We start from the raw sequence: 21,061 nt of genomic DNA, 5'->3' as shown, positions 1-21,061 counted from the left end.
GATGGTGGTTGTTGCGTGTTTGCTGGGTGGAATGGTATGATATGTTTTGTGAATTGTGGTAGGGTCTATTGTTGCCTGATTGATGGTTGGGGTTGTGAGTATTGTATTGGTTGGGTGGGTAAGGTTTGTTGTGATCTTGGCTGTGGCTTTGTTGGTTCCCCCACCCAAATTTTGGGTGGTTCTTCTAACCTGGGTTGTATGTCTTGGAGTTAGGATCATATGGTGGTCTAGAATTGTTCACATAGTTGGCTTGCTCCCATTCACATTCAACTTCTGGTGCATCTCCTTCTTGTTGAGGGGTTTGGGCTTGAATAGCTGAGACTTGATTGTTCTCCATCTTCTTGGTCAAGGCTGCTAGTTGTGCAGTAATCATATTGTTTTGGGCTAAGAGAGCATCCATTGAATTTAGCTCCATTATTCCTTTCCTTTGAGTTCTATCTAAAGCATAAAAATATTCATTCTCAGCCACAGTCTCAATGACAGCTATGGCTTCTTCAATGGTTTTCTTCTTATTGAGTGAACCTCTTGAAGAGTGATCTACTGCTTGTTTTGACTCATATGATAGCCCTTCATAGAAGATGTGTAGTTGCACCCACTCACTGAACATATCCGGTGGACATTTTCTTGTCAAATCCTTGAACCTCTCCCAGGTCTCATAGAGTGTTTCACCATCTTGCTGTCTAAAAGTTTGTACCTCAGCTCTTAGCCTGTTGACTCTCTGTGGAGGGTAAAATCTTGCTAGAATTTTGTTTACAACATCATCCCATGTGGTTAAGCTCTCCTTGGGAAATGCTTCCAACCACTTTGCTACCTTATCTCTGAGTGAAAAAGGGAACAAAAGTAGCTTGTAGGTGTCAGGATGTACACCATTGGATTTTACAGTATCACAGATCCTCAAGAATGTAGTAAGATGTTGGTTTGGGTCCTCTTGGGAACCTCTTCCATATGAACAATTGTTCTAGACAAGTGTGATGAGTTGAGGTTTCAACTCAAAGTTGTTGGCATGAATTGTTGGTTTCAAGATGCTACTGCCATAATTTCTTGGATATGGGTTGATGTAAAAGCCTAAGACTCTCCTATCCTGCCCAACATGATTGCCAGTTTCCTCCCCAACATGGTTATGCACTTCTTCTTCCATGGTGATTTCTTGATCTTCTTCCACTACTTCCTCTCCAAATATGCCTTTGCCTCTTGCTTCCCTCCTTAATCTAAGGAAGGTCCTCTCAGGTTCGCTATCGAAAGAGGATGAAACTTCTCCCCTTCTACCAATCAAACATTCAACAAACAACAAATAGAGGACAACTAAAAGAATCGCCTTAGTTAAGATTAGTGGTTAACTTTTGATTCAATTAATCAAACATTTAGAAGGATGGAAATATGGACAATGGATAACTTGAATGATCTCAGCAAAAAGACCGAAATCTGAATGAAAAAAAAAATAAAGTAAAGAACAATAATGATAAAAAAATAACAAGGTAATTAAAATGCTTAATCTAACTCTCCAATCAATTTAATCAGTGTCAAATTCAAACCAATCTCCGGCAACGGTGCCATAAAACTTGATCCGCGGAATTCACTCCCCACATAAAAATGATGAATCCGCTATTTTGGCAAGCGCACCAAAATTATCGTCAAGTAATAACTCACAGTGGAGTGGGATCCTATCCACAGAGATTGGTTGATTTGAGCAACTTTAATTAATTGGTGAATTAGTTAAGCTAAACATAATAGATTGTGATTGCAGAATTATAAATGAGCAGAATTATAAATGACTCAAAAGTAAAGAAAAGTAGTAAAGTGCAGAAATGGAAATGGCAAGAATGTAAAGGCAGAAGTTTAAATGACATAAATGTAAATGGGAATAGGGAATTGTAGAATGTAAAAGAAAGCTATAAAGAAGGTGAAATATGATAATAGGGGAATTCATTGAGATCAGGAGATGTTGTCTCTTTGGATTAAATTTAGCTTATATCCTATTCAATTATGCAACTCATTGAGCTCTTGGCAATCATGATTGATTGAGTCCCAATCCCTTGGTAACTCAATCTCTCAGATCTTGATTAATAGCCAGTTCCTTGGTCTAATTGATCATGAAGAGAGATATGCTTGGTCCCTGATTATACCACACATCATCATAGGTCCAAGTAGAGGGAGGATTTTATGTCACCATATCCAAACACTAAAACCCAGATCCTACTCAAGTGTGAGAAGGGATTTCTAGCATGGTTTCTTGTTTCTTTTTCCAAGGTTTCCATGAAACCCATTTTGCGTTCAATCTCTTTCCCATGATAATTGAACACTAAGCATGAAGAACAAAATTCCTTCTAGAAAATCAAAGTGAAAATGAAGGGAAGAAAAAATTTGCTATCATCAATCCATCAAGTACAATAGAGCTCCCTCTCTCAATCAGAGGGAATTTAGCTACTTATAGCTCAGAGAAAAGTACTCAAGATGAAGAAAATAATGAAGTAAAAAGTAAATCTAAATGTTATTCTCTACACGTCACTTTCTAACTACTTGAACCCTTTTTTCAGTACTTTTTTGGGGTTATTTATACTACCCCTAGCTCTAAAAATAAAAGAAATACAAAAGTGAAAAGAAAATACAATTTGGAGGGAAAAAAACTAAATAAATGTGATCTCCCAGCTGGCGTGTGGCTAGCGCTTCAGTGGCGTGCCACGCCTTCCTCTGATTCTGGCTTGGCATGCCACGCCCAGCTCGTAAAGTAGCACGCCCTCCTTCATTAGCATACCTGGCGTGCCATGCCTTTGACGTAGCAGAAATTGGCGAGTTAAGAATTTATTAATAGAAATACGTTGCAAGTACAGTCCTTAACCAGCCGAAAATCCGCTTATCAATTTAAAAGGGTTGTCACAATATTAAAATTAAAATACTGGGAGTATGAATCTCAGGTCATCTCCCAACGAGTTGCAGAGAAATGTGCTATTTTATCAATCAGATGTTTTCAAAAAATGGTTGAGTTGATAACAGGAAATTAAATTAGGGAATTTTAATTAATCTTAAATAAAAGCCTTGACTGGGAGTAGATTAGGTGGAAGCCCTATTCTTGTTGAAGTACTCTCAAGATTAATTAATAATTGGAAGTTGCTATGCTCAGTTATCCCTTACTAGGTAAAGGAAAGGCAAGCAAGTTGGAAAGCTGTTTCTAATCACAAGTCCTAATCCTCTCCCTTGGGGAGGACTAGTGTCAATGATTAGAGATTGACCCAACAATGATTCCAATTACAATTTCTCTCTTGAGTAATTAAACTCAAGGTTTCCTTTCGATCATCTCCCAATCAAGTTATGGAACTACTCACTCATCATAATTATAAACTTCACAGAATTAATGGGGAAAATAAAAGAAGACATGATAAATAATAATGAAAAGGATTAATTGAAAATAAAAATAGTCTATATTAATAACTTGTAAAAATAATCCAATGTCAACTCTAGGGGAATTAAGAATATGGAATAACAAATGAAAAGTAATTGACAGAATATAATGACTAGTACCAGAGGTAGACTCTTCTCAAAAGCTAAAGCCAAAATCTTCAAAATCCTAACTATGAATATTCAAGTGAGTAAAACGTAGGGGAAGAGCAATTTCAGATCTAGAAACTAAAAATTATGCGGAATGTTTTTTTTTCCTTTGTTTCTGCATGTTCCCTGGCTCTAGTCTGTGTTTCTGGGCCGAAAACTGGGTTGAAATCCGGCCCATAAACACTGCTAGCGACTTCTGAGATTCTGCAGATCGCGCACGTCACGCAGTCGCGTCATTCATGCAGACGCGTCATTCGGTGTTTCGCTTTTCCACGCGGGTGCGTCATCCATGTCTCCGCGACGCTTATTCTTTTCCAATCCGCGTGTTCGCATGAGCCATGCGGCCGCGTCACTGCGATTTCCTCTCTTTTGCGCGGTCGCGTGAGTCATACGGCCACGTCACTTATCGCTGATCATCTCCTCAATTTCTTGTATTCCTTCCATTTTTGCAAGCTTCCTTTCCAATCTCCCACTCATTCATGCCTTATAAAGCCTGAAACACTTAACATACAGATCACAACATCGAATGGAGTAAAGGAGAATTAAAATACCTAATTAAAAGTCTCTAGAAAGTAAGTTTTCAATCATGTAATAATTTTAGGAAGGAAATATAAATGCATGCTAATTATATGAATAAGTGGGTAAAGATCATGATAAAACCACACAATTTAACACATTGTAAACCATAAAATAGTGGTTTATCAACCTCCCCACACTTAAACATTAGCATGTCCTCATGCTTAGTTGAAGGAGATAGAATAAATGAGTAGGAACATGTAAAAACTCATGTAATGCAATGCAACCTATATATGTGAATGCAACTATATGATTCTTGTCCACTTGATCAAGAGTAAATAAGCTCTTCAAAACAATTACAAATCAAGTTTCACTAATTCAATTCTCATATAGTAAGAACAGATAAAAATGCAAGAAGGTAGCTCATGAAAGCGGGGAACATAGAATTTTAAGCATTGAACCCTCACTGATGATGTATGTATACTCTAATCTCTCCAGTGTATAGGGTAATCACTATATCCTTCTCTAATCATGCTCCCTAAATTTTGTTCTTCTCTTAACCAATCAACAACATTTAATTTACTAATGCAACATCATGAGGTCTTTTCAAGATTGTAATGGGGCCAAGGTAAAGGTAAGGATACATATATGGTTAAGTGAGCTTATAAATTGAATCTTTAATTAACCCAAACTTTAACATAACCTATATATATATTCTATATAACTTTGGAGTTCATACCTAGCTACCCAAAATTCCCTTTCACATTCCATACTCATGTATCAACTTTTTTATTTTAATTTTATCATTCATGCATTGATCCTTGAATTCTTAACTCAGGATTAGGGCAGTTTTGTCCCCTTATTTATTTATTGAATATTTTTGGTTTTTTTTTGAAAATAAACATAAAAATAAACATAGCTAATCAATGCACATAGATTTTTTATTCTTATAGTTTCACATGAGTAGGTGTCCAAATTCTCATTATATTATCATGACACACTCGTTATCCTTTGTCCCCACAATTTCCCATTATATTATCACTCACAATTCTATCTTCAGCTAACCAAAGATTCAAATTAGGATATATAATTGTTTTTTCGCTTAAGGCTAGTAATGTGGTAAATTACAACAAATGGGATTTAAAGGCTCAAAGTGGCTAACAAAGGTAATTGAAAGGGTAGGCTTAATTTGGATAAGTGAGCTAAATAATTAATGGCCTCAATCATATGCAGCATATAAATATATTAAACATTGGACATATAGGATGGAGCAAAATATAGATTACAATCATAGAGAAGTAAACACACAAGAATAAAACAATTATGGTTAAATAATGTAACCATGCATAAAGGCTCAAATCTCACAGGTTGTGTGTTCTTTAGCTCAAAAATCATGTTCCAAATACAACTTCAAGCAAATTTAACATAAAAGTTTTAATTAAAATTAGTGACATTTTTGTTCCAAAAAAAAAAATAGAGTCTTAGAAGAAACTTATTGTCTTTTCAATCAAGTAGAACATGCATGCAACTAATCTATTACTATGCAATCTATCCTATTCTACAAAAGAAAAACTAACTAAATATCCTAGTTTATTGGTGTTTATGGAAGAGAAATTACCTCCGGAAGTCAGGTACTGACCGACCTCCCCACACTTAAGGATTTGCACCATCCTCAGTGCCATCTGTCAGGAACAATGGTGGGCTGGTGGCAGTATCTCCACAGTCGGGACCGTCATGGCTCCCTGTGCTGGTGAAGAAAGTGGAGTCCGGAGTGCCTGGGTCCTCGTCAGGTCTGTGGTTGCCTGTGAGTAGCTCCTTGAGGTATTTGAAACGGCGGTGATTGCGGTGCTCACGGAGCTTGGCTTTCTTTTCTTGTTGGTCCAACCGCTTTAGTATTTGGTGCAGCAGCTGACTAGTAGATGGTGGAGGAACTGCAACATCCTCTGTGGACTGGCTAGTAGTGGTAAGTGGTGGCCTGAGATATCTTCCGTTGGGGACGTACTGATCATCCCGTGGAAGTATGGCTTTGGTGTCTCCAGCTCTGTAGGAGACTCTGGCTACTGAGATAAGATTAGAGACCAAGGCGGGGAAAGGTAGGTTGCCCGTGATCTGTACGTGTTCCATAGCATTCCGGATATGTCTCGGTAAATTTAGAGGCTGGTCTATGAGGATGCACCATAGTAGAACGGCCATGTCTGCGGTGAAGGAGGACTCATGAGTACTCAGGAAGACGTAATGGAACATAATATGTGCCCATACGTGAGCCTCTAAGGTAAGTGCGGAAGCCGAGATTCCCTTAGGAAGAGAACGATGGTATCCGAAGATCCATTTGCTGCCAGGTTGCGCGATAACTCTGAGAACAGCGTCCCAGTCAAAGTTGTACGCCTGGCGCTTGATTGCGGCTTTCTGAAAAGCGTCCAATCCTTCTGGAGCAGGGGGAAGATCTAAGGCTCGCGAAATGGCTTCTTCTGTAATGCGGACTTGCTTCTGACGTATATAAACAGACTGCAGGGTTGGTAGGTGGAAGTTAGAGTAGAACTTAACTACCCAAGAAAGATTGACCTGTCGTGGCTGTCTCTGTAGGAATCCCCAATGTCTTTGTGCAATTTACGGCTCAACAAAGTCGGCAATACGAGGTCGAAGGATAAGAAGGTGTTCATTGTTGTAATTCCGAGCTGCCAGAATAGGGAACATCAGTTCACAGTAGCGATTCGGAAATCGTGCAGCGTCCTTTGTTGGGAAGGCTCTCTCCTTTTCATCAACCTTTATAATCCTTTTAATTCTTTTTGTTAAGGGCTTGATTGCAGTTGAAGAAGGTTCTACCACTAATGTTCTTTTTGTTCCTTTCCTTGCTGTTGATTTGGGAGTAACTTTCTCTTTGCCTTTCTTGGTGGCCATCCTGAAAGGAAACGAGGAAAGTCATTAGCATTCAAGGGTTATAGCAAGGAAGAGAATAGGAAAGGTGATAATCATGCACAAGTATGGATAATGATGTGAACATATGGTCATGACTACATGTGGCAAATCAACAATGGAAATATAGCAAGTGCATGTGAGGAAAAATTGAATGCAAGGTGTTTATTGGCATGCCGGCAAAGGGCATGAGTAGCATAGATCAAGCATTCAATGTCCAAATTAGATTACCAAGTTTCTCAAGTTAAAAGTATGTTTGTAAAAACAATTATATTCAAATAATAAAATAGAAAAGGGGTTTTGTGAAAAGCAGGCATTTAGTGTAGTGGGATTAAAAGAAATCTAAGAATAGTGCAAAATGTCATATGGGCATTTTCACAAACACATAGCATGAATGTTAAATAAGGTATGGAAATATTAATTGGAACATGCGAGTAACCCTATAAAAATAATATATAATTGTTTAAACAAATCACAAACAATCCATAAGCAACACAAAAAAATAATGACCCAAATAAAATTCCAACACCAATAGGAGGAATAGGAAAAGAGAAAGAAAACATAGTTAGGGAAAGTAGAAGAGAAAGAAGAAGAAAACATGATAAGAAAAAGAAGAATGAAAAAGTAAGGGGGAAGAAGAGAGAAGAAAAACCTTGATAATGGTGGTGGGAGATGGGGGGTGAAAGAGAGAAAGAAGGGGGAAAGAAGGAAGAGGGGAGAAAAGAAATAAGATTAGGGGGGAAAGAAAAGATAAACAGTCTGGCATATTTGAACGAGCTGGGCGACACAAACGACGCGGTCGCGTTGGGCACGCGGTCGCGTGGAAAGCCCTTAAGTGAGGTGACGCAGATGCGTCAGTCACGCGGACGCGTGACGTGATTTGCGCTAGTGGCACGAGGGAAGCTTCACACTCACACAACTCTCTGTTTAATTTATGTTTTGCCAAAATTTTGGGTGGCGCGGTCGCTTGGATGACGCGATCGGGTGGATGGACATCTTAAGAAAACGGCACGGACGCGTGGGGCATGCGTTCGCGTGAAAGGGCCTATGCGATTAGCACAAGTGCAGCCCAGCTCTGGCACAACTTTCGGCCATTCACCCTTGTTACGTCAAATTGCAGGGCCACGCGTTCACGTGGGTGACGCGGACGCATGGTGAGGCCAAATTGCAAATGACGCGGTCACGTGAATCATATTGTGCCTAAGGCACGCCTCCAACCACATTCCTGCGCAACACTCTGTTCAATCCTTTTTTGTTTCCAATGCCCATGCGACGCGGACGCGTCAGTGACGCTGGCGTGTCACGTGCTTTTTCTCGCTCTTTTTTTCTCTCTTTTTTTTTGTTATGCAAATGCAGTATGCAGATAAGGTGTAAGATATAGGCAGTAGTATGGAGAAGAGTTATAGAAGAGGGAAGATAAGGAGAAAAAGGGGAACGATCATACCGTGGTGGGTTGTCTCCCACCTAGCACTTTGCTTTAACGTCCTTAAGTTGGATGCTTCAGGAGCTCAGTTTTCAGTTGCGAGTGGATCCTCCAAAAGGAAGATATCTAACTCCCTGTTTTTCGTCACCTTCTCACCATGATAGAGCTTCAAACGATGTCCATTAACCTTGATGAGCTTAGAGCTTGAAGGGTGACTTAGGTGAAAAACTCCGTAGGGCTCAGCCTTCTCTACTCTATATCGACCTTCCCACCTCGATCGCAGATTGCCTGGCATGAGCCTCAGTCTGGAGTTGTAAAGAAGGACTAAATCCCCAGGTTGGAACTCTTTCCTCTTGATGTGTTGATCATGTACAGCTTTCATTTTCTCCTTGTACAGCCTTGAGTTCTCATAAGCTTCTAGGCAAAGGCTCTCCAATTCTTGCAATTGCAACTTCCTTTTAGCTCTGGCCTTCTCAAATCCCATGTGGCATTCCTTTACTGCCCAAAAAGCTTTGTGCTCCACTTCAATTGGAAGATGACAGGCCTTGCCATAGACTAAGCAAAAAGGACTCATCCCAATGGGTGTCTTGTACGCTGTTCTGTATGCCCAGAGTGCATCTTGCAGCCTGGTGCTCCAGTCTCTTCTATGAGGTTTAACTATCTTCTGTAATATGTGCTTTATCTCTCTGTTAGACTTTTCGGCTTGCCCATTAGTTTGAGGATGATAGGCAGTTGCTACTTTATGAATGGTCCCATGCTTCTTCAGTAAACCTGTTAGTCTCCTGTTACAAAAATGGGTGCCTTGATCCTCACGATTGCTCGTGGTGATCAAAAGCGACAAATAATGTGGTTTCTCACAAAGGAAACAACAGTGTTAGCATCATCAGTACGGGTAGGAATTGCTTCCACCCATTTAGAAACATAATCTACAGCTAACAGTATATAAAGGTGGCCATTAGAATTTGGAAATGGACCCATGAAGTCAATGCCCCAAGCATAAAAAATTTCACAGAAAAGCATAATTTGACGAGGCATTTCATCCCTCTGGGATATATTACCAAACCTTTGGCATGGGAGACAAGATTTACAAAATTCAGCAGCGTCTTTAAAAACAGTGGGCCACCAAAATCCACAGTCTAAGATTTTTCTAGCTGTTCTTTGAGGGCCAAAATGTCTTCCACTCTCAGATGAGTGACAGGCCTCTAAAATAGACTGAAATTCTGATTGAGGTAGACACCTTCTAATTACCTGGTCAGCGCCACATCTTCATAAATATGGGTCATCCCATATATAATATTTAGACTCGCTTTTCAGCTTGTCTCTTTTGTGCTTCGTAAAATTTGGAGGAAAAGTGCAGCTAACTAGATAATTAGCGACAGGTGCATACCAAGGGACTACTTCAGATACTGCTTGTAGGTTATCAAATGGAAAATTATCAGCTAAAGGAGTGGATTCATCTTTAATGTGCTCAAGGAAACTCAAGTGGTCTGCCACTAGATTCTGGTTACCACTCCTATCCTTTATTTCTAAATCAAATTCTTGTAGTAGCAGTATCCAACGTATAAGCCTTGGTTTAGATTCCTTTTTAGCTAATAAATACTTTAGAGCTGCGTGGTCGGAATACACTACTACCTTACACCAAGTAAATAGGCTCGGAATTTATCCAGAGCAAAAATAATAGCAAGAAGCTCTTTTTCAGTAGTAGTGTAGTTAGACTGAGCAGTGTCTAAAGTCTTAGACGCATAAGCAATGACAAAAGGATCTTTACCTTCATGTTGAGCCAGCGCTGCTCCTACTGCATGGTTGGAAGCATCGCATATGATTTCGAATGGCTGGCTCCAGTCAGGTCCTCTCACAATTGGAGCTTGAGTCAGGGCGGTTTTTAGTTTATCAAACGCTTGTTTGCAATGCTCACTGAAATCGAACTCGATATCTTTCTGCAGTAGTCTGGATAAGGAAAGTGCTACCTTACTGAAGTCCTTAATGAATATTCGGTAAAAACTTGCATGTCCAAGGAACGAGCGGACTTCCCTCACAGAGGAGGGGTAAGGCAAACTAGAAATAACATCCACTTTTGCTGGATCTACAGAAATACCAGTATCAGACATAACATGTCCTAGTACAATACCTTGTTTAACCATAAAATGACATTTTTCAAAATTTAATACAAGATTTGTATTGACACATCTATCTAATACTCTAGATAGGCTATCCAAACAAAGGCTAAAAGAATCACCATAAACGCTAAAATCATCCATAAAAACCTCCATACAGTCCTTAAGAAGGTCAGAGAAAAGACTCATCATGCACCTTTGGAAAGTAGCTGGTGCATTGCACAAGCCAAAGGGCATTCTCTTATAGGCATAAGTCCCAAACGGACATGTAAAGGTAGTCTTTTCCTGATCTTCAGGAGCTATATGAATCTGGAAATAGCCTGTGTAACCATCTAAAAAGCAATAATGTGATTTACCTGACAGGCGATCCAGCATTTGATCAATGAATGGAAGGGGATAGTGATCCTTACGAGTGGCTTGGTTGAGACGCCTATAATCAATGCAGACCCTCCAAGCGTTCTATACTCTAGTTGCTATGAGCTCTCCATGCTCATTCTTCTCTATAGTGACTCCAGACTTCTTGGGCACCACTTGGACTGGGCTCACCCATTCACTGTCTGAGATGGGGTAGATAATATCTGCTTCCAATAGTCTTGTCACTTCCTTCTTGACAACCTCTAAGATAGTGGGGTTCAGTCTTCTTTGGGGTTGACGAACGGGTCTTGCTCTGTCTTCTAAAAATATTCTGTGCTCACAAACTTGAGGGTCGATGCCTACTATGTCTGCTAAACTCCATCCAATTACTTTCTTGTGTCTCCTCAGCACACTAAGTAACTGCTCTTCCTGTTCAGAAGTGAGGTTCCATGCAATGATAACTGGAAACTTCTGCTTGTCCTCGAGGTAAGCATATTTGAGATGTGGAGGGAGGGGTTTCAATTCTAACTTCTGTTCATGGTCAGGCTCTGGATTGTCTGGAGCTGGTGGCAGTGGCAGAGTACTTTCATTGTCCTCAGAATTCCCCACACTCGGACCTTGTCCTACGTACTTCTTTTCAAACTCCTCCTGGTGAACTTCAGCTATGGTTTCATCTATGATGTCACGTTGGAAGATAGAATGATCTTCTAGAGGATGCTTCATGACTCCATTCAGATTGAAGCTTACCACTCGGCCGTCTATTTCAAAAGAGTATGTTCCTACAAAAGCATCTAATTTGAACTTCGACGTCTTCAAGAAAGGTCTTCAGAGTAGGATTGATGATGGCTTCTCTGAGTCATTTTGGGGCATCTCAAGGATGTAAAAATCAATGGGAAAAGTGAGACCTTTAATACCCACTAATACATCTTCAGCAACTCTAGCCACTGTAATGATACTTTTATCTGCTAACACAAAACGAGCTGCCATCCTTTTTAAGGGAGGGAGCCTCAAAACATCATGTACAGATAAAGACATTATACTAACACATGCTCCTAAATCACACATGCAGTCAGAAAATATCACACCTCCAATGGTACAGTTAACCATGCATGGACCTGGGTCACTATATTTTTCAGGTATATTTCCCATTAAAGCAAATATAGAACTACCTAAGGGAATACTTTCTAATTCATTAATCTTGTCTTTATGTATGCATAAATCCTTTAGAAACTTTGCGTATTTAGGTACCTGTTGAATAACATCAAAAAGGGGAACAGTTACCTCAACCTTTTTGAATATTTCTACCATTTTGGGATCAGGTTCCAACTGCTTTCTAGGCTTCCTTGCAAGTTGTGGAAATGGAATAGGACTGGTGTTTTCCATAGTGTCTGCGCCCTTTGGTGCTTCTTCCTGTGATCTAGCATCTTCTTCCCTAGCCATGTCCTGTATACCCTTTTCTTCCTTAATATCTTCTAATTCCACTACCTCTTCAGCTGAGGCATGTTCTGGTAGGTTTGGCTCTTCCTGATTCCTCTCTTGCAATGTGGTTCCAGACCTTAGGGTGATGGCATTAATGCCACCCTTTGGATTGGGTAATGGTTGAGAGGAGAGTCCACCAGAGCTTGAGGACTGATTGTTGGAGTTGTTCATTGATCCAATCTGTGAGACAAGGGCTTGCAAAGTAGAAGTCAGACCATTCAGAGTGGCAGTAAAGTTGTTTTCCATGGCCTATTGTCTTTGATCAATAGATTATAGTAACTCATCATTAGGAGATGAAGAGGGATAACTGATCTAAGAGGTTTGCTGAGATGCTTGAGGCTGTCTTAGATGAAGTGCTATATAGGCCTGATTCTGATTCTGCTGCCTGAAGTTGTTATTATTATTCCACCTCTGATTTCCATTGTTATCTCTGCCTCCTCTGTTATGATTATCCCTCCAACCTTGGTTAGAATTATCTCTCCAGCCTTGGTTAGAGTTATCCTGCCATCCATGGTTATAGCTGCCACCTTGATTGTACCCTTGATTGGGGCGGTCATAGAAGTTATGAGTGGCTGTTACGGTATGGTCATCCGGTTGAAATTGCAGACACTCATCAGTGTAGTGACTGTAATCTGCACAGATTCCACATACTCTTTCTGGAACCAACTGTTGGCTGTGCTGTGGTGGAGAAGGTTGAACTTACTGTGGTTGTTGTTGATTTAGTTGCATCTGCTTCAGCAAGTTAGTCATTTCACATAAGCTATGAGCTATAGCAGCAGTCTCTTTGCTAGAGGATACCTCTGTAATAGCTCTTGACCGACTTTGTTTCTGCCTGTGATTCCTAGTAGATTCGGCTAAGTCGCTGATCAATTGCCATGCTTCTTCCGTAGTCTTGTACTTTTTCATAGATCCATTGCTAGCACCTTCCAATGTGGTCCTATCTTGAGATTTCATGCCCTGTGTAAAGCAGCCGAGCAACACTATCTTGTCAATTATATGGTGGGGGCATGCTTCTAGAAGATTATTGAAGCATTCCAAGTATTCATAGAGAGTTTTGGATTCATTCTGAACGATCATGGACATGTCTTTCCTCAGCTTATCGGCAATTTCAGCTGGAAAGAATTTCTCTAGAAATTCTCTTCTAAGTGTATCCCAGTTGGAAACAGTTGTTCCGGGTTGAGTGCAGTACCACTCTCTTGCCTTTCCCTCAAGAGAAAATGGGAAGGCTTTCAACAGAATGGAGATTTCATCAGTGCCATCATGCTTAACAGTAGAACAGGCAGTCTGAAAATCCCTAAGGTGCTTAATAGGCTCTTGAGCAGGTAAGCCATGAAACTTGGACATCAAGTTGAGTAGTGAAGACTTTATTTCGAAATCCACAGCCACTGCGGGGTAGTGTGCCTAAAATGGTTGGAGTGCGAATTCAAGGGCTCCTTCCTCCTGGATAGTGACTCTCCTGGGTGCTGCCATGTCACCTGTACATAAATCAACTGGATCAGTAGAAAGGAAGCTTGCTTCTTCCTTAAATGACATTTCAGGTTCGTCCTCAGAGAGGACTCGCTGACACCGAGCTTACCTTATACGTGAAAGGGTTCTTTCAATCTTAGGGTCAAATGCTGGCAAGCTTGGATCAGGAAGTGAATGCGTCATTTATCGAAAGAAACGTACAGCTCATAGTGACAAAATAAAAAGAAAAATTGCAATTAAATAAATGCCAATCAATAAATTAGCACACTGTTGCAACTCCCCGGCAACGGCGCCAAAAATTGACGTAGCGAAAATTGGCAAGTTAAGAATTTATTAATAGAAATACATAGCAAGTATAGTCCTTAACCAACCAAAAATCTGCTTATCAATTTAAAAGGGTTGTCACAATATTGAAATTAAAATACATGGAGTATGAATCCCAGGTTGTCTCCCAACGAGTTGCAGAGAAATGTGCTATTTTATCAATTAGATGTTTTCAAAAAATGGTTGAGTTGATAATAGGAAATTAAATTAGGGAATTTTAATTAATCTTAAATAAAAGCCTTGACTGGGAGTAGATTAGTTGGAAGCCTTATTCTTGTTGAAGTACTCTCAAGATTAATTAATAATTGGAAGTTGCAATGCTCAGTTATCCCTTACTAGGTAAAGGAAAGTCAAGCAAGTTGGAAAGCTGTTTCTAATCACAAGTCCTAATCCTCTCCCTTGGGGAGGACTAGTGTTAATGATTAGAGGTTGACCCAACAATGATTCCAATTATAATTTCTCTCTTGAGTAATTAAACTCAAGGTTTCCTTTCAATCATCTCCCAATCAAGTTATGGAACTAATCACTCATCATAATTATAAACTTCACAGAATTAATGGGGAAAATAAAAGAAGACATGATAAATAATAATGAAAAGGATTAATTGAAAATAAAAATAGTCTATATTAATAACTTGTAAAAATAATCCAATGTCAACTCTAGGGGAATTAAGAATATGGAATAATAAATGAAAAGTAATTGACAGAATATAATGACTAGTACCGAAGGTAGACTCTTCTCAAAAGCTAAAGCCAAAATCTTCAAAATCCTAACTATGAATGCTCAACTGAGTAAAACCTAGGGGAGGAGCAATTTCAGATCTAGAAACTAAAAATTATGCGGAATGTTTTTTTTCCTTTTTTTCTGCATGTTCCCTGGCTCTAGTCTGTGTTTCTGGGCCAAAAACTGGGTTGAAATCCGGCCCAGAAACACTGCCAGCGACTTCTGAGATTCTACAGATCACGCACGTCATGTGGTCACGTCATTCATGCGGACGCGTCATTCGGTGTTTCGCTTTTCCACGCGAGCACGTCTTCCATGCCTCCGCGTCGCTTATGCTTTTCCAATCCGCACGGTCGCGTGAGCCATGTGGCCGCGTCACTGCGATTTCATCTCTTTCGCGCAGTCACGTGAGTCATGTGGTCGCGTCACTTCTCGCTGGTCATTTCCTCAATTTCTTTTATTACTTCCATTTTTGCAAGCTTCCTTTCCAATCTCCCACTCATTCATGCCCTATAAAGCCTGAAACACTTAACACACAGATCACGGCATCGAATAGAATAAAGGAGAATTAAAATACCTAATTAAAAGTCTCTAGGAAGTAAGTTTTCAATCATGTAATAATTTTAGGAAGGAAATATAAATGCATGCTAATTATATGAATAAGTGAGTAAAGATCATGATAAAACCACACAATTAAACACATTATAAACCATAAAATAGTGATTTATCAGCCTTCGACACCAAGTGGCACGCCCAGGGTCTTTTAATCACTTGTGTAGCCGGCGTGCCACGCCTTCGAGCTCAAGTGGCACGCCCAGGTGATGATTGGATTTTTTACGATTTAGAATTTTACTAATGGAATCTCGTTGTAAAGTATAGCTTCCAAACCAACAATAATCCTTTCATACAAAAATTTGTTTGTCACAAGTAACAAACCCCTAAGATCTATAAACCGAAGTATTGGAACCTCGGGTCGTCTCTCAAAGGAATTGCAGGGTAGTATTCTTGTTATTGGTTATGGATTTGTATATTTTGGGGTTTTGGAGTAAGAAACAAGAAAAGTAAATGACAACGGAATTCAAATGATAAAGCGGTCTTGGCAAGGATTGGTGATTAAGGATCTCTATCCTTATTACTAACCACAATATGATAATTGCAAGGATCAATCCCACTAAGTCATCCTCTAACTAATGGTAAAGGAAAGTCAAGTGAGCTATATCAATCCAAGTCCATAAGTCCTATCTTTCCACTAATTGAATTAGTGAGAACTAGAGTTAATGGCTATCAATCATCAATCACTTGGACATTAGTAACTCAAGAGTTCCTAAGTTACCTTCCCAAGCCAAGAACATAAAATTCTACTCTAAAATCCTTCCAAGCATTTCATCAAACACTTGGAAGGCACAAAAGAAAAGCATAGTAAAATCACAACAAGAATAGAATCTAACAATAATCAAATGCAAAGAATTAACAATAACAATCAAGGAAATCACAATTATCATGAATTACCTCAAATTGCATTGAAAGGAAATAAAAGAACAAAAGTAGATCCACAACAAAGTATGAGAATTACAAGAATTAAATCACAAAACTAGATAGAGGAAGAGTAGAGGAACAAGAATTGATAGAGGAAAAGTAAATCAAAGCAAGAATTAAACCTAGATCTAAGGAGGAATTAAACATAATCTTAATCGTAATTCTAGAGAAAAGTGAGAGCTTCTCTCTCTAAAAACCTAAACTAAAACTAGATCTAATGTGTAATCTATGATCCTAGACGAGTGAATGATCAAAAGATGCCTTCCCCTTCAATTCTTGGTTCCTTTTATCTTTTTCCGCCAAAAACTCAGCTCCAAATGGGGTTAGAAACCCTCCAAAATCACCAGGCACGAGTTCTACTAAAGGAGTCACGTGCGGCATTCGACGCGGACACGCACAGTGCGCGTGTGCGTCTATGGGGTTTTTCTCAATCTACGCGGGAGCGTAAAGTGCGCACGTGCGCCCATAAAGTTTTCCAAATCTTTGACTTTTCATGATTTCTCCTCTTTGCAAGCTTTCCTCTTCACTCCTTTGATCCATTCCTAGCCCTTTTTAATCTAAAATCACTAGCAAACATATCAAGGCATCTAGTGGAATCAAAGGAAGATAAAAATCATCAAATTAAGGACTTAAAAAGCATGTTTTCACTTCTAAGCACAAATAAGGAGACAACCACAAAATCGTGCTATTTCATTGAATAAATATGAGAGAAGGTTAACAAAATGCTCTAAATGCAACACAAGTTAATCCCTAAAAATGGGGTTTATCACCAGGTCTTCTCCCTCTTCTTCTTGCTTTTAGAAAATTGAACTAGCATGGCACGCCCAGGGTCTGAAGTGCCACGCCCATGCTGTGTGCTTGATCCATCTCTTTGTAAAGTTGAACTATCATGGCACGCACAGGGTCTGGCGTGCCACGCCCATTTGTGTGCTTGGCTCCTTCGCTGGCTGCCACGCCCAACATTCAAGTGGCACACCCAGTTCCTTTCTTGGATGATTGGTGATCATGGCGTGCCATGCTTGAGACTCAAGTGGCACGCCTGGGTGGAGAATGGTGGCTGGCGTGCCACGCCTTCGATACCAAGTGGCACGCCCTCTTGGTTGGCCTCTTAACTCCTTCTCTGGAAAATACAACCAGCGTGCCACGCCCAAAGGTTGGCATGCCACGCCCATCTTTTTGCCTTGGTTCCATTAGCTGGCATGCCACGCCCAGCATTCAAGTGGCACACCCTAGTGAGACTTTTGAGCTGGCGTGCCACGCCTTCGATACCAAGTGGCACGCCCAGCCCTTGCTTTTGGCTTTCTTGTACATTGGCGTGCCATGCCTGGATGCTCAAGTGGCATGCCCAAGTGAGGGTGAGAGCTTGGCATGCCACGCCTTTGACCTCAAGTGGCATGCCCAAACCGTTTTAGCCTTCAACTTCTTCTCTGGAATTTTGTACTAGTATGCCACGCCATGCTGCCCAAGTGGCACGCCCATTCATTTGTGGGTTTTATAAGTTTGGCGTGGCACGCCTGACTCCTCAAGTGGCACGCCTAAGTGGCTTTTGAATCTGGCGTGCCACGCCTTCAACACCAAGTGGCACGCCCTATAGTAAGTGATGGGCTAGGCGTGCCATGCCCAGCCTAGCGTGCGACGCCCCTTTAGTGGCCTTCATTGTTGCTCTCTGAAAATTTGTACTGGCATGCTGCGCCCAGCTTCTGGCATGCCACGCCAATGCATTTTTGTGGCGTTTGCTTCAACTGACACGCTAGTTTCACATGCCCAGCTTGTTTTGTTGTTTTCTTCCCATTTTTGAAGTCTTTTTCACCTGAAATTTAGCACAAACTCATTTCAAAGAAATGTACTATAATATCCATCAAACATTGCATGAATTGCAATGATCAATTATGCTCTTTTATGGTCCTTTATATGCAAGAAAAAAAGGTAGATGATGCAAGTCATCACTTAGGCTAGATGACCTAAGATAAGTTGAATCATGACTTTGGAACATGTTTAGTAATTTTAGTAGACATTAAATGGATATTTGATGATGTTTGACGAGATTAACGATTTATGATACGAATGTGGGTTTTGTTGATGAAAAATTATTGAAGAATGATGTCTTGGTTGATGATAAATGGTAATGATGATATATGAGTGTTGAATAAGTGATAATTGTATTGGTATAATTGGGAATCTTGGATTGAAATAATTTTCCTTGAGGTGAGGTTGGTTGTGGTAGAAGGTGGAGGTTGTAATGATGATTTGGTGTGTTGTGGTGTTGTTTATGTGTATAGAAAGTTCATATTGAGTTTGGTTTTTGGTGGAAATAGAGGTTTGTGAACGTTTGTGAAAATCTGATTTTTAGCCAAACTTCGGTGAGCCATAACTTAGTTTCCAGACCCTTAAATTGTTTCAAACTTCTTTCATATGAAAATTGGGTCTGTAAAGTTTACGCCGTTTGAAGAACGGATGAAAAATGTTTTAAAACAAAAAAGTTATGTGCGTCGGAAGTTTAGAGCTCAAAACTGAAATTCTGCAAACTTAGCCAAATTTTGATAAAACATGCTTGCATGCCTTGGTATAAAATTTCACAAATGAAATCTTGTTGCATGTATAGTTCTAAACCAACAAACATTTCCTCAATAAAAAATTTGTTTGTCATAAGTAAAAACCCCAATAAAAATAACCGAAGTATTCAAACCTCGGGTCATCTCTCAAGGGAATGCAGGGTAGTATTCTTGTTATTGGCTAAGGATTGTATATTTTGGGGTTTTGAATAAGAGACAAGAAATGTGAATGACAAGGGAAATAAACTAACAACTAAGAAAGCTCTGGGCAAGGTATGAGAAGTAGAAGTCCTATCCTAGTTATCCTTTTCAATTGTGACAAGAATTGTTCATTGCTCCACCTAGTTAACCTCTAACTATGAAGGAAAGTCAAGTGGAGATAATCAATTTGAGATCACAAGTCCTAGCCGAATCATAGTGAAAGACTAGCTTTAGTGATATTCAAAGTAACTAGCAACTTCCAATTATCAATCAACAAAAAAGTTTGATAACTCAAGAGTCATTAATTACTCAACTCAAGCCAAGAGGAGAAAAATCAACTCTAACATCCTTCCAAGCATTTGATCAAACACTTGGGAGGCATAAAAGGAAAGCAAGATAAAATTGCAAGAAAAGTAAATCTACAATTACTCAATGCAAGGAATTAACAATAACAAAGTAAATCAACAATAAAAGAAATCAAACATAAATTGCATTAAAGGAAAAATAGAAGAAGCAAGAGTACATCAACAAAATAGAAACTAGACCAAGAAATTAATAAAAGGAACCAGAAGAGTAAAGATGTGGCAACAAGAATTTGAAAAGAAAAGTAGATGAGAACAAGAATTAAAAACTAGATCTAAGAAATTCTAATCTACCTCTAACCTAATTCTAGAGAGAAGAGAGAGCTTCTCTCTCTAGAAACTAACTAAAGCATCAACTAAACTAAACTATGTGCTAATGTGATGTAATGTAATGTGTTGACCCCTCTTTGAATTCTGCTTATAATAGCCTCAGAAGTGATTTGGATCTGGGCCTGGGAAGCCCAGAAATCACCCCCAGCAGATTCGCTTTAAGTGGGTCAAGTGTGAGCACCAACGCGTACGCATGGGTCACGCATACGTGTCGATGGCATTTTCTTTCCATGCGTACGTGTAGGTCACATGTATGCGTCACCATGCGACTTCACTATTCATGCGTGCATGTCTGCTACGCGTGCGCGTTGATCTCAGCATCCCAAATCCTTGTTTCTTCATGGACTCTCCACTATGCATGCTTTTCTCTTCACTTCTCCCATTCAATACTTACCCTATGAACCTGAGATCACTCAACAAACACATCAAGGCATCGAATGGAATTAAGGTGATTCAAAATCACCAATTTAAGGGCCTAAAAAGCATGTTTTCACACTTAAGCATAAATAAAGGAGAATCTACAAAACCATTCTATTTCATTGGATAAATGTGAGAAAAGGTCATAAAATCCCCTAAAATCAACACAAGTTAAACCCTAAAAATGGGGTTTATCAACCTCCCCACACTTAAACCTAGCATGTCGTCATGCTAGAATCAAGAGAAAAATAAAGGGTATTAACATTTATTTAATGCAACAAACTACCTAAATGCAACTACTTGGTCAAAATAAATCAATTTCCGAGGAAACATATATGCACATCAGGGCTAAAGGTATCTCAATGAGATCAAATCCACAATTCAATTGTGTTAATAGATATTTTTATAAACTTGCAAGAAAAGTGATGATTCTAGATGGAAACATGTAATTGAGCAATCGAACCCTCATCGGATGTGTATCCGCTCTAATCGCTCAAGTGTATAGGGTCGATTCACTCAATTCTCCCCTAATCATGCTTTCCAGGATTTGTTTTTCTTCTAACAATCAACAATTATTCAATGCATGCATACAAATATCATGAGGTCTTTTCATAGGTTGTAATGGGGCTACGGTCAAGGTAAGGATGCATATGGTCAAGTGAGCTTGAAATTTGAATCTTTGATTAACCTAAGCTTCCCACCTAACCTATGACAACCTATACAATTTAAATGCTAACCTAACTACCCATTCTTCACTTTTTTCACATACTCATGCATTTTCTTTTCACTTCACAACACATATGCATT

General features: G+C 39.6%; 1 non-coding gene across 1 annotated transcript; it reads left to right on the top strand.

The window, feature by feature from the left end:
* Positions 1-602: 602 nt before the first annotated feature.
* LOC112793809 (small nucleolar RNA R71) lies at positions 603-709 on the top strand. Its single transcript, XR_003198501.1, has one exon. It is a non-coding gene; the product is annotated as a small nucleolar RNA R71 (small nucleolar RNA).
* The last annotated feature ends 20,352 nt before the right edge of the window (positions 710-21,061 follow it).

This window comes from Arachis hypogaea, chromosome 3 (genome assembly GCF_003086295.3).
Source record: "Arachis hypogaea cultivar Tifrunner chromosome 3, arahy.Tifrunner.gnm2.J5K5, whole genome shotgun sequence".
NCBI classification, from domain to species: domain Eukaryota; kingdom Viridiplantae; phylum Streptophyta; class Magnoliopsida; order Fabales; family Fabaceae; genus Arachis; species Arachis hypogaea.
This window is presented reverse-complemented; position numbering and strand designations above follow the sequence as displayed.